The sequence below is a fragment of the Artibeus jamaicensis genome, unplaced genomic scaffold (assembly GCF_021234435.1).
Source record: "Artibeus jamaicensis isolate MK-2021 breed Jamaican fruit bat unplaced genomic scaffold, CSHL_Jam_final contig_387, whole genome shotgun sequence".
In the NCBI taxonomy this organism is placed as follows: domain Eukaryota; kingdom Metazoa; phylum Chordata; class Mammalia; order Chiroptera; family Phyllostomidae; genus Artibeus; species Artibeus jamaicensis.
The window spans coordinates 15,569,825-15,584,465 of NW_026521812.1; the positions used below are offsets into that span (position 1 = coordinate 15,569,825).

Below are 14,641 nucleotides of genomic sequence, written 5' to 3' on the forward strand. Positions count from 1 at the left end.
AAACTATCGCAGTTTGAAAGAAAAATTATTCATCATTTTACTTCTGGAATATAAGATCACATGATCTTTTTTTAAAATAAATGGTTTAACATTTTTTATAGATTTTATTTACTTATTTTTAGAGAGGGCAAGGGAGGGAGAAAGAGAGAGAAAGAAACATCAATGTGTGGTTGCCTCTCACATGACCCCCACTGGGGACCTGGCCCACAACCCAGGCATGTGCCCTGACTGGGAATTGAACCTGTGACCCTTTGGTTTGCAGCCCGTGCTCAATCCACTAAGCTATGCCAGCCAGGGCTAAGATCACATGATCTTATATGTGACATGTTTGAAACATGCCATGCCTCAGTGAGTGATGTAAGCAGTATAAAAAAAACTAGAATACTGTGAGTGACTTCATAACTCACCAGTTCAAAATCAGAGTTTTCTCTATTCCAGAAAGATTGTCTTACAAACACAAAGGACGCTTGCCTTCACAGATTCCACAATTGCGTGATTTAATTTTCTGAATGAATGGGGGAAATGAATGATCACAGCATTTCTGGCCACTTACATTTACCACTTACATTTACCTCAAGTCAATTGAATATTTTAGGGGGAAAGTGTTCCAGAAGGCAAGTATGCTAAAAAAATTGTCTTAAAATTATTTTTTCTTCTGTCTGTAGATTTTACATAACTGCAAACAACTTGAAGATTTTAGGACCAAGAAGAGGCTTCAGACAGAAAGCAGAATTTATCTTGTCTGCAGGTTTAGCAGAGTGAAGCCTTTACAAATCCGCCCTCAGTCCCATTCCAGGCTCTGCTGGTGGGGAACCAGCCGGTGCAGAAAGCGAGCTTTTCAAATGTAAAGTAGGGTGTTTTTTCCTCCCGGCCTTGCAGACAACATAAAGTCTTAAAAATTCAGCTCTGAATTGTTACAAGGGCATTTGTAAGGGCTGAGCATGGGTTGGGCGGCAGGCCAAGGTCTTTATTCAAACCAAAGCCCCAGGAGACAGGAGATCAATTTATATAAACCTAAACCGGGAGTTCTCTATTTTCCTGAATCTTCTTTTCCCGTATTAACATTTTGCTGTAATCTGATAGGGAAACTTTTACCTAATCCTAGAGATAGTGGGGTTAGTCTGATCCTCTGTACTTTCTAAGCTAGATGTGGGAAAATAACTCCATAATAAAATAAAATCTCCTTTTATTCATGTATTTTGCCATGAAGGCAGCATAGAATTCATTGAATTTTTCTAAAGGGAAAAATTCTAACGTGATTAATTTCTTATATCATTAAGTTTCCAGATACTTGGAAGACACATCTTAGGTTATCTAATGAAAAAGAAAGAAGGAAGGAAGGGAGGGAGAGAAGGTGGGTGGTAGGCAGTTAGACAGGAGCAGAACAGCACAACACACCAGGTACAGATGATCACCAGGGGAGAAAGCCCTAATTGTCTAGCAATGGGCAAAACCAGGAAAGCTGAGACCCGACCCTCACAGTGACCCTTCCTCCCCCAGCATATCTCTGGTCCTGTGGTTTAGACTCCCTGACCATTTATATTGCTGGTCACGTGGTTCAGACCCTCCCCTGACCTTTCCTCCTCAGGCACGTGCAAGTCACATGGGTTAGACCCTTTAGAGAGGGGAGAATGGACAAGGAGGGCAGAGGAACAGCCCTTAAGCCTTAAGGACAGTGAGGTTCTGACCCACATCAATTACATCTAGGCCTCAGTTGTGTTTCAGCTCCAAGCCCAGAAAAGCAGCAAAACCAGACAAGGGATGTTAATATCAAGACCAGCTGCACTGACAAATGACCCCCGACCCTGGTGCTAAGAAATCACTAGATACCACAGCCTGTGAAAGGACACACCTGGAAAATTGATGCATATTTTCCTGGGATCCTCCCCTGTGCTTCCAGATAAATACCCTTGAGATGGGGGACCCAGCACTCTCCCCCCCAAAGCACTCCCACTCCTTTCTCCACTCCCTTGTTTCTCTTATCTCTTGCTTTCTCCTAAGCTCCAAGGGCCCTTCTTTTGTCTCTGTAACTTGTCTCCTGAGCCTATTTATTCTACTACTCACTACTTCTACCCCTGTGACTTTCCCAATAAACTTTCCCTTATATTTGAGTGTTGGCTCTAAATTCTTTCTTAGCCAGAATTCATGTATCCAGGTGCTGAACCAAGGTCAGGTCTGACTCCACCAGTTTAACACCTGGTGCCATTCTCGTTGTAAACAGAAGAAAGAGAGGAAGATAGGGAGGGGAGGAGGGAGAGGAAGAGACATTAAGAAAGGAAAACAAACAAACAAACAAAAAATATAAAGGAGCAAATAGCTGTTCAGTTACTAGGCAAAATAACTAGGGTATGCTGAGAACTTGTTTTTTATATTCTATAGTTAGCAATGCTCCTATAAATTTAAGGGATTTCAACCAGAAGTATAGTTTTTCTTGCAGTGTGATTTTCTTTGGCTGGACTTAAGCAAATGAAGATGACTTGAAAGACTGTGGAAACATAACAAATATAAAAAGAATTTTCTGCCAGTCAGAAGTGAAACAACCCCAGGAATGATTTAATCATTTTGTTGGGAGTCAGCGGTGTCCACAGTAGCAGGTCTCCACCACCCTCCAAATCTGTGAGTCTGTGTCAAGTTCTGAGTAATAATGTAGCATTATTGCTTCAGTGAAGGACAGTAACACATTATGAAGCAATTGGACCCAGGATTAAATTCTTAGGTAAGAACTAACTACTCAATGACTTGACAGAATATGAATTAAATACTTTATGTTATAGTCCCAGAGGAACTGGGCAATAGGAATTTATATGCTGTTATTCTTGAAACAACGGTGTCTGTGGCAGGAGTAGAGGCCTGTGCACTGTCTTCCTGGTGTGGAGCTAGAGAATAATTTATATGCAAGGAGGGAGCAGAGTTTCTCCTTTGCCTGAAACAAAGACTATTTTTAACTCTCAGTTGAGAAAATTCTGTTTTCTGGCTCAGGCACCTTTCAGATTAACATGCTTTCTAAAATTGAAACGACTCATTAGGATCTGCACTGTGAGTGGGCTGGAGGCTTGGTTCTCGCACAGCTCCCTTCAGAGCCATTTCATCTCGCAGCCTCTGGAGAAGCCCCTCCAGCCACCCACGTACCCGATAACTGGGGGAACCTGGCTGAGGGCGAACCTGCCTGATAACCTCGTTATCACTGAAGAAAAGCTTTCGTGACCAAGAGGTGAAAAAGCGCAGAAAGAATTTACTTCTTTGTTACTGTTGCTTTCTTTCCTAGTTTTTTTTTTTTTTCCTTTCCTTCTTGGTTTTTCTTTTTTTTTGGATGGGAAGGAGGTTTGGCATTAATTGGAACACCTCAAGCGTGAATTGTTACAAGGCTGTTCATAAGGGCCGAGTTGGATCAAAGGTGGTGAGAGAGTCAGAAATGGGAAAAAAAACATGCTGTCAGAAACTGCAGTCCATTTGACAGAAAGGCAGTGCCCACCTCGGCGTTTTGGGGAAGGAGAAAGAAGAGCAACGATGTCCCTGTGCCTGCCCTGGGCAGGGTTTCCTGGGTGATCTCTCTGACTCGGTGACAAAGGGCACCGGCAGTGAGCAAATCCAAATGGGCACATGTGGGAGAAGGTGAGAACGTTCCAGAAGGCCGCTGGTTGAGATGGACAGACAGAGGCAGCAAATAATGGGGTTGGTATGAGAAAATAGGTGGAAATGTCTGAAGGAAAATGGGAGTCTATGGAAAACACCTGCCTGTGCCAACTTTAGAAGGTGGCCTGAAGCCTTGGAAAGCTGGCTGTGGTTCAGGTTGTCTAGGGAACTTATCATAAGCCCATAGCAGTCCATCAGAAGGAAAAGTTGTGCCTTCATTCGGGACGGATCACTTGCGGCCTCATTTAGAGAGCGTGGGCTCGTTCACTCTCTCTCCCTGCACCTAACCGGCCACCTAGCAAATCAAAGCAGCTCAGCAAATGCTTATTGAATTAGTGCCATGAACAGTTAAACAAAACACATATGTTTTATTTGAAAACCGGGCAGACTCTTCCACAGTAAATTTAGTCACTATAAATACTTGTATTGTGTTAGGAATAGTAAAGAAAGAGAAAACTGGAGACTGAGAAGAGAGGAAAAAGACACAGTGATTTAGATGGTACGACAGGAATAAATAATTTGCCAAGCAGCTTTGGGTTTTGGGTAAGATAAAGGAGGCTGAAGCAAAGTATATTTTGATGCCCAGGAAGTGAGCTTTTGAGAAACATCTGGAATTTAAATAACGGGGGCTTTCGGCCCTTTCCTAGGCTGGGCTTGCGGGAACAGTGGAATACTAACTCTTCTTCCTCCTCTCCTGGAGCTCTCATTCTGGATGCGGAGGCTGACATTCAACATGCACTGGAGGCAGCTACAGCTAGAGACAGGGCATATGGTGGTGGCGGTGCTGTGTGTGTGTACAGGGGCAACTGTGGCTCTGGACAGGGAGGCTCAGGGCAGCCAAAGAGGCCATGTGACTCCATCCTCTGTGTTATGTCCTCTGGCATGAGACCACTGAGGATGAAATGTATGCTGCTTGATTTTGTTCACTGCAGATATGTGGCAGCAGAAAGTCGTCATGTGGACACATCAAATCCTTTTGGGGGGCAGGAAACAAAGCAAAGCCGAATTAAAATAAAGTATCACGAGTTTATTTTCTGGGGCATGGGAATTAAGATCTATTTATTCCAGACATATGTAGTAAGTCCTAATATGCAGCAGGTATGGTGTTAGTTGTAATAAACAAGGTAGACCCTGTCCTTGACATCACAGAGCTAAAATGTACAAGCTCGGACCAGGGCTAACAGACTCAAGTGCCTACAGGACGAGGCCCAGTCTGAAGGCCGTGGCCAGCGGGAGGGCGCTTGTCTGGTTGAGGGGCAAGCGCAGTCACTTCCTGGGGTCACTGCGCTCAGCCAAGCGGACCCACTCTGGCAGGTGTGATTTTTAATAGGAACTAAAAATCCATACTTTTCTGTAAAAGGTTCTGACTTTTTAAATGTTTCCATGAATTCAAGTTTTCATAAACATTATGGGGGCCAAACACAACACCGTCTACAGTCCCTATTTGGCCTGCAGTCTGCCAGCTTGTCCCTCCTGTGTTAAACGATTCTAACAATTCACTGTAGCACAAAGAACAATCGGGCGGTACCTGAAGCCGTAAAGGGGGCCCTTATACTAGTCAAGAAATGCATCCCTGAAGCATCTGTGTCAAAGTTACCGTGTGGAGGACAGCTGCTTACATTAGTTGATTTTTATTTCCTGTTGACTTTTGTGGCTAGACACCGTTTTGAGATTCTGTTTGCTCTCCCTAGATTTTTTGCTGTTCTTTCCACTTACTCAAACTGGTCTCAGACTTTCTGTTCTGTTGCCTCAAGGGAAATGTGTCAGCACCAATGCAGAATTAATTTGCAAAGCTTTCTGGGTTTTATTTTCCCAAAGCTCCAAGGCTGAGGAGTAATTTGCAGAAGAGGTAAAAGGGGGAAGGAATCTTCTAGTATAAGCAATCCTAGATAACCAATGGGCAAAGTAGCACTTATTACTGACCCAAGCAAAAAAAGACGTTCCCCCTATACTGGCAAGAGTCAAGAGAAGGAAGAAGAAACAAAGATGGGTTCAGAGCAGTGGGGATCTCACTCCGCCTCTTGCTGACGTTGTCATTGGTGCATCTAGGCAGAGGGCCTGCAGGCAGCTTAAAGAATACAGCTGTACCCTCCGCATGGCATCAAGAACCACCAAGAGCTGCTGGACAAGAAGGGGCCATGAAGACAGGACAACAAGTAGTTCAGCGGAAGCTGCGTCTGCTGATTGCTGGTGCCCATGACCAAAGGACCTCTGGGACACCAGTAAAGATCTTGGAACCATGGCACAGCCCTAAGGGGAGGGGAGAGCCCCCAGCGTGACCAAGGTGAGGTTTACTCTCTCCTCATCGGTGGTGGTTAGAGTCAAAATAGATTGAGCTGCAAAACCTGACAATGTGGCCTGAAGTCCAAACCTACTACTGCTTTTAGTTGACATTCATACTGAAGTGCTGATGTTTCCATGCACATTGTTTGGACCCTTCTCTTCTTAAAATACACACAGGGTACATATTTTTATTTTTTGCCACTAATTCTATGTCTTGACCCTGAAAGCCTCCAAAAACAGCTCCTGCTGGCCACCCATCCCCCACCCCAGAAGTTCAGGTGCAGGGGACTCTGGTCCTTTGGAGGACTAATGGAGACAAGCAGGAACAGCGGAGTCAGGAATATATTGCCATCTCAGAGCGTGGTGGTCTCTGGGTGCTGATGAGAGGCGTTACTAACTATGTTCCTCCCCTTAAACAGAGCAGCTGGGAGTGCCTCATACAGCGGCAAAGCCTGCAAACTGACTGGACTGGACTTGAGGAAAAACCTGATCTGTGTGTGGTAGACCAGGTACCCTTTCCCCTAGAAACACTTTGAGAGTCATGGTCTTAATAGTCATTCCCGGATGTGGGCACAGTGCAGCACTGTTGCACAGCAACAGGAGCAGCGACTCGCTGCCCCACTCAGGGAGAGCCTGTCACAGGATGCCTCACATTGTGACTTGTTCTCTGTGCCTGGTCAGGAGATGTCACATCTTAGAAAACTGCTAGAAATTGCTGTTTTCTAAATCACCCAGACAAATCTGAAGCAATGACCAGGGTAAGCTGCGTACTGGTCCACTGGCAATTCTACAAAGGTCTTTGCTGAAAGGTCTACTGTTCCAAAGCAGGCGAAGAGAGAAACAAATTTCTCTCTGTTTCCTGATACTGAAAGATCAGGGAAAACAACGGAAGCTCAAAGAATAGAGAATATTTTTACCTTTTTCTTGTAAGAAGAAATTCAAATAAATGATTAAACAAAACAAAAAGAAACAAACAGAAGATTATGGCAGGAAGAAAGATGGGTTCACAGTCATTTGCAAAATGCTGCAGTTAAAGTTCAATTAAATGCAGAGTCAGTTGTAGACTTTAACCTTCGTGACCCTATTTCAGGAAGGCATCTCTAGCTAGGGTGGCTCTTCTTAGATTATCTAATTTGGGTTTCTAACTTACTGGGAAGCACACCTTTGGGTTCTAAGAATGAATTTTGAAAGGAGTATTTCTTGATGGCTACTCTTGAGCACTCCATCAGAGTGTTGTCATTTCATGGGACCTACCCAATTTTTCTGTAAGAAGCAATTTCTTTTTCTTCTATGTACGTTTTAGCACCAAGAAAATTTTACTCTGACGACTTCACCCCATGTCATCAATAATAGTTCTCAACCATCGAGGAAGAATTATCCTCTAACCTTAACTTCGGAGAGTAGAATTTTAGCTTAAATTATGGCCATAAAATACACATGCATTTGCCATCCAATTATTTGCTACCTGTCATGGGTTTCGCAGCCACCTGGTAAGCTTCAGAAAATAAAGACCTTTACTGCCAGTGGCATTTCAAAACATCTGGAGTTACCACGATGCACTGCAGCATTCTGAGCCGTATAGTTTCTCTTCCTTTGAATAGATTTCAAAAGGGATGTTTCAAGTTTTAGTCGGACCAAAGAGAAATCCTCCAAGGCAAACATTTCCAAAACACAATGATAGGCTTCAGCAGTTCATTTGAACAAAAGAATCATGAGCATTATCTAAGTCTTACTGTAATAGACTTTAAGGATTAAATGTGGTCAAGAAAAAGTACCACCAAGGTTACTTTACATTATAGGGCTTTGATAAGCTTATAAAAATGTAACTATGTTACAAATCATTTTGTGCATAATGTATATTATATATGTATATATGAGAATGTCATTTAATAACAGTGAGTAATATAGAACACCCACATCCATTTACCTCTTAGTTGTTTTCAAATTGCTTTTTTATGCTTGGGTTTATTAATGCCTTGGGTTTATTCTGTACTCTATTGAATTTTGTAAGCCCAAAGCAAGAATAAAGAAGGAGATAATAAAGGGTAAGTGGAGAAAATAATGAAATAGAAAACAAAGACATATAGAAAGAATCCTCCAAGTCAAAAGTTGTTTCTAAAAAAAAAGCACTAACTAGTGTAGCTCAGTTGGTTGAGCACTGAACTGCAAACCGAGAGGTCACTGGGAACATTTCACTTCCCAGTCATCGCACCTGTCTAGGCTGCAGGCCAGGGCCCCAGCTGGAGGCGTGTGAAATGTTTCTCTCCCTCTCTTCCTCCCTCCCTTCCCCTCTCTAAAAAATAAAATAAAACCTTAAATTAAGTAAATAATTAATCGAATTAGCCAGCATACTTTACAATATTTCTTGAATAATCAATTATTAACAGTTACCTTAAAAGTCTTCCAATAAATCAATTTTTGTTTATCTGTTTTGAATCTATATCACTAGGTATTCACAAGCTTAAGATTGTTTCACTCCTTTTTTAACCAAAGCTTTAAACCAATAGGTAGTGAGCTCTCATCACTAAGAAATATTTCTGTCAAAGTTTTTTTTAATCAAACAGAGCCACAATAACTCTTTTTGTTTAGTGTTTCTTCAGTTTATCTTTTCCATTCTTTTACTTTTAATTTTTTAAAATCTTTTCACTTCATGTGTATCTTTGTAATCAACATACATCTAAAATTTTTCAAAATTCATTCTGCTGATTTCCTTAAAATGGAAATATTTGCCCATTTACATAGACTGTGATTTCTGATATATTTCTACCCATTTTGCCATTATCTGTGTGCCTTTAATTTGTCTCACTTATTGCTTGTTCTTTGTGCTCCTTGTCTTCCCTAGGCTTGGATTTATTGATTTTAGCTCCCTCATTTCATTGTCTTTCTTCTGATAGGTCTTAAATTATGTGTTCTATTTCTATTCTTTTAGTGGATACTTAAGAAATGTAATGTTCCAATGTTTAGAGTTAATGGTACTTTCCTCCAAATCAATACAAGGGCCTTGGGTCATTTTAATCTCAACTATCACTTCCTGAGTTAAATGCTAGTGTAGCTTGTGTTTTTAATTTGCTTTTCAAATTTAAACCTCACAAATAAACACTATCATTAAGTTTTACACAATTCTTATTTGCATAAATTTGCCTTTATGTTTACTGTTTTCTACTCACCACTCTCTCTTCTATTTTAGACCTTATTCAGATATATTTATTTTCCTGAAGTAAATCCTTTGAAGTTCCTTTACTGAAAGTCTGTTAGTAGTAAACTCTATTTTTACTTGTGAGAAAAATATCTTCAGTACACCCTCTATTTTTAAAAGATAGTTTTATTATATAGATGTAAACACACACACATATATAATTGTAGGTTTTACTTTCTCTGTACAGTTGAAAGACATTATTATAGTATTTTCTAAATAGCATTGTTTATCTAATTGTTACTCTTTTGTGGGTCATCCTTATTCCTTTTGTGTTTAAGATCTCTTTGGTACTCTTTAGTTTTACTATGAGGTATCTAAATATGGTTTTATTTTTATCACTTTGCTGCACATTCACTAGGCTTTCAGAATCCAGGGATCAGAGTCTCATATTAATTTCATGGCCGTTCTCTCCTAGCGCCTCTCCTCCTGTCTCATCACGGTCCCCTCTGGAACCAGGTTCCTGTGGCACATTCTCACTCTGGTCTCCCTGTCAAGGCGCATCTGTTTCCATCTTTACCTTTTTGTGGTATGTCCTGAATGAAATTTCAGGAGCTTTCAGTTCACTAATTCTCTCCCTATTGGAATAGAACCTATTGTTTAACCTCCACGTTGAGTTCCGAAATTCAAGTATTATGATTTTTATTTCTAGAAATCTTAATTCATTCTTTTTTCAGATCTGCCTGATCAATAATAACTGATAGTATCTTTCTCTTTGTCATACAATGGAAGCCTTCTTTTATATTTTTAAGCATACAAAATGCATTTATTTTACATTTTGTATTTGGTAATCCCAATATCTGTAATCTCTATAGGTCAGTTTCTGTTTATGCTGGTACCAACTCACAGTAGTTTGTTTCCTCAGTTTAACATTAAAACAATGATTAGCCCATATTCTTTGGAAAAAATTTATTAGCCTATACCCTTTGGAACTTGGGAAACTATTAATCTGAGATTGCTTGAAATTAAACTTTAGCCTCAGTGTTTTTTAATTAATACAGAAAATATAATTTTTGGCCCAAATATGCATACATGTGGGCTTATGATGAGAAATTCTCAGGGGAAAATTTGTTTCTAAAGATTCTGCTCTCCCCGGATCAAGGCTCAGACAGGCATACATCCTGCCTCTTCTTTTCATGGGCCAGCTTTCCTTCCGGCTCATCCACTGGGAGCATTTCCTTCTGGCCAACCTAAATTTATTCTAGGTCTCTGGTCCTGCAGCTCATCCTTGTTGCATCCCACCCAGCCTTTGCCTACTGACTGCCGTGCTGCTGGTCTGTGTAACACAGTGTTCTAGGTCCAGGCTCCCACCCGCCGGGATCGGCTCTTATGTACCTGTGGGTAAACAGCACCAGTGTGTCCATCCAGGTGAACTTCTGGTCCACAGCCTGTCTCTGCCTCCACAATTTCTCCTAAGTTTCCTGGGAGTTATGCTTTAAACAAGACCTTAAAAACATTTTATTCCATAATCTTACAGGTGCTGTAATGGGAGAGGTTTTTCAGAACATATAGCCAATATCATGTGTATAAACAAAAAATTAGCAGTTTGAATGAGATCATTCTGATACATACTCATTGTCTGGATTTGAGCAACATAAAATGCTATTGAAGGCTCATCTTGGCAAAAAACACTAAATAAAAAATGGAAAGTATGGGAATAATTTATTTATAGAATATAGAATTCTTGAAATCTAACTCTGCAACTATTTAAATAATACAACTGCCTCTTCAACCCCCATAAAGGCTGAGAGGCAGGAGCTGGTCAGGGTCCTGACACCAAGTCCATGTTCAGAAGGAAAGCAGAGCCTCATCCTTGTTCCCAAACCTCTGACATAAGCTTGGTCCCCACCAGCTTCTCCTCAGTCCCCAGGTATGGGAGGAGTATATATGAATTTAATCAAGAAGAAAAATTAGTTTAATCTCTGTCTTAAAAAGAAATGAATGCATTCAGTTTTGTATATTCTGCATTAAAAAGTCATTAAAATTTTTGGCCATGGGCACACCACCTTTTTATTATGGCTCCCCATAGAAATATTCCTAAGGAGAATCTTCAAAACTATTTTGTTATTGTCTAAGTCTAATTTTAAAGGACTGAGCTACAGAACCGCCATGGGGGAATCAGATTATACATCAATCACAGACCTGGGTGTTTAGAGCACCAGCCTACTCACAGAGGCACTAAAATATCCTGGCAGCCAGATAAGAGAGACATCTTTGGTATACATCTTACAGCTGTCTTGTGATTGTCTGGGTTTCCTAATAGGTACTGTCAGTTTGTCAGCTGACTATGGTTTGGACCAGGTTTTCACTGATGCTCAGTGTGGGGAATTTCCTCTATATTTAGGGCATAGTGCAGTGAAAAAGGATCCGGGCTTTCTTCATACGATTCTCCTTAAGCTATTTGTGATTTCTTGTTTAAGAGAAAAGGAGAGGGAAAGGCAGCATGAGAAGGATAAAATAAGTCAAAATTCATTTTTAATGTTAAAAATACATTTGTGTAAAGAAGATGGTCAGCTGAATTGATACAAAAGTGAAAGGGCAAAAAACCTTTTTTCGAAAAGTAGCTGCAGAAGCGCAAGGAGAGCCTATCTTCCCACGAACGAGCAAACAGCCCGCCCTAAACGCAAGGCGCTCTGACAAGGGAGGGTGGAGAAGGCAATGGGGTGGCACATTCCAGTTACGAAGGAGGGAAGGCAAGGGGACAGAAGTTAGCATCCTTCACAAAAGGGTCAAAAATCCAAACCACCAAGTCCTAGGGGATGTTGGTATTTCATAGTGCAGCTTGTGGTGATACTTGGGTTACAAGGGCGGGAAAGTTTCTGTTGTAGTAGAACATCCACACCCTACGATGGTGAGCATAAGATAATTCAACATCCACCCGCCCCAGTAAGGCAACAAGAGGATGTTTAACAGTGTAAGATGAAAGCAAGAAAGTAAAGGGGAGTGGGGGAAGGCTTTACAGACAGCACCTAACTGAGGTGTTTTCCTCCTGCCAAAGGCCAGTGTGATCTGTGTTCACTGCCCCTTCACACTGAGGCAATGAAACACTGTGCCTAAGCAGGCAGAGAACATTTTCACAGAGTCCGTGGTAGACACCAAAGGGACTTGGAATCCATTGTAGCAAATTAAAAAGATGACTATCTAGAGCAGTGGAACTCTAATTGGAAAGGAATCTGACTAAAGAAAATATTGATTTTTTAAAAGACTAAGTCTTCTCTGCAATTTGTAAACAATCTGTCACAGACCAAGGAGAAGGGGAGTTTAGGACCAGACTAGAAGAGAGGATCATTCATTCCCTGTCCAAGGTTCTGGTATTTTCCCTTTTAAAACTCAAGAGGCAAATTCGTAAAGAAATTCAACCCATGCTTTTTGTTCTGTGTTTTCATGATGAAACGCAACTATTCCATACTCTAACCATAAGAGGCATAGGAAGGTGTATCTCCTTAACTTTCTTAACCATCCCAGCAAAGTTTTGAATTAATAGAAGAAATACAATAAAGTAAAATTTGTCCAAGCTAGCACAAAGTTAGGGAGGCTTGCTCGGAAAAGATGAACTTCTGTCTGTTATACTGTATTTAACGGTGTCTAACTCAGACTTTCACATTCTTAGGGCATGTGGAGAGATCAGAGAGCAGAGGTCGTAGCGGAAAGCTCTGATGGGCAGAGAACAGGGCCTGTGAAGAAAGCTGTAAAGAGTACACAGCAGTCCTTAAAGGTGCAAAGGTTCTGATGATTTAATATCATCTGAGGTGACTTTGAGAGATACAAAAGATAATTAGAAAGAAGTGAGTTTATAATATTCAGTGGAGGAAATTCTAGGCAGGCATTGAAGTGAAAAGTTACAGAATTAGCTGCTTGGGAAAATAAGGATATAGAAATACATAAGAAAACCAATCAATTACTTTTTAATTTGGATTAATTTAGGTTCAATGAGCTGTGAGAACAAAAAAAATCAAGAGCATGTTTAAAATTTAATAATATATAACATTTAGAAAGAGAAGTGGGCATTTCTCTCAAAGGGAAAAGATCTAAATGGAAGATGTTGAGAGGAGAAAGGATGACTTTTGAGGGATTGGAGGCGGCTAGGCCAGCGGAGAACAGTGGGTGGGTGTGATGCTCTTTAGTATTTTAATGACTGTCTAGTAAAAGAGAAGCTTAAAAGTCAATGGGGCCCCAACATTAGATTTAAAATACTGGGTGTCAAGAAAAAAAGGAAACAATTTTGGTTCATTATGAAGAAGAAATTTAATGGTCAGAGCTGCCCGAAATGTGGACATATTTCCCTGGAACGTAATAAAGTCAACGTATTTTGAGTACATTCTGAGTCTCTGGTCTGGACAGTTCAGAAGAGGAGATTCTACAGGTGGGGTAGGCAACCGTTAGAGTCTCCACCAATACTTTTTCCTCCTGCTAATCAGTCTCACAGCAAACAAGCAAGGTCATTTTCCTTCTTGGCTCTGCCTGAAATTAGATTGGCCAACGATGAACCATGTAGTGACCACAGATACTTTTTTAAGTGGAGTTGAAGTGCCTGGTCAAAACAAGTCAGCTCTTTTAATCTTCATGTATGACCTTTCATCTTCTGCTATAAGATGCTGTGGTGAATACATATGTAAAATGCTAATTTTTAAAATTACCAACCATATTTGCTAATCATATACAAGCGCCTGCTTATGACAATGATGGTACTTGAGAAGGTGAGGCTGCTTCGTAACTAAGCTTTGGCATCTTCCAACAATAACTTTGGATTTCAGGGGAGGTTGACTGGTGCAGAGGTGCCTGGCAAAGATGGATTGGTGAGAAACAGAAAAACTTTTAGCCATTATCAATGCAGAATTATGCCTATCAGCTAAAAATATCCTGCCTAATTTCAACAACTCAGTGTCATTTATATATGGTTTTCTTCCCTCTTGTGAAATTTTATTAATATTTAATCCAAAAGTAAAGTGAGTTTAGTATACTATATATGCTTCTTATCGGTTCTTTAAAAAGTAATGAATGTGACATAGAGCAGATTCCACATTACTTGGTCTGGGGACCGGGTCAGTCTGATCAGCAGGACTGGGCTTTCCTGCCTGTTCCTTTGACTTGGTTCATGACAGACTTCGACTGTTTTCCAAGCAGGATCAGTACTTACCCTTCTTCAAGACTCGGGATTTGAGGACTGGTGAGTTTGCAGAAATCTGCACTTTGTAACCCAGCACCAACTTTCTGAACCACTAAAATACGTATCTTCTTTACAGCTCAGCCGACCACTATCTGGGTATCTGGGGAAATTCTATTTGCTTTCCAGTCCTGTAGTAAGCTTTTTGCACCTACAGAAATCTCTCTGCCTGACATGTATCACTCAGAAAGAGTTCCCTCATCTCTCCTGCCATGCCTCCAACCCTTGGCAGTTGAAAGAATGAAATGCCTCAAACTAACTTCTCCTAGATCTCTTGTATTGTTCCTCTCCATTTTCAAAGGATGATTTTTATGCACATGGAGGAGAGGCTTCACACACTTTGGATAGTCTCTTTTATCTCTTCCTTT

The 14,641-nt window shown here is 40.8% G+C and overlaps 1 protein-coding gene across 1 annotated transcript in view; it reads right to left on the reverse strand.

Annotated features, from left to right (window-relative positions):
- SLC35F1 (solute carrier family 35 member F1) overlaps window positions 1-14,641 on the reverse strand; it is a 350,399-nt gene that overhangs the window by 101,728 nt on the left and 234,030 nt on the right. The gene's annotated exons all lie outside the window — the stretch shown is intronic.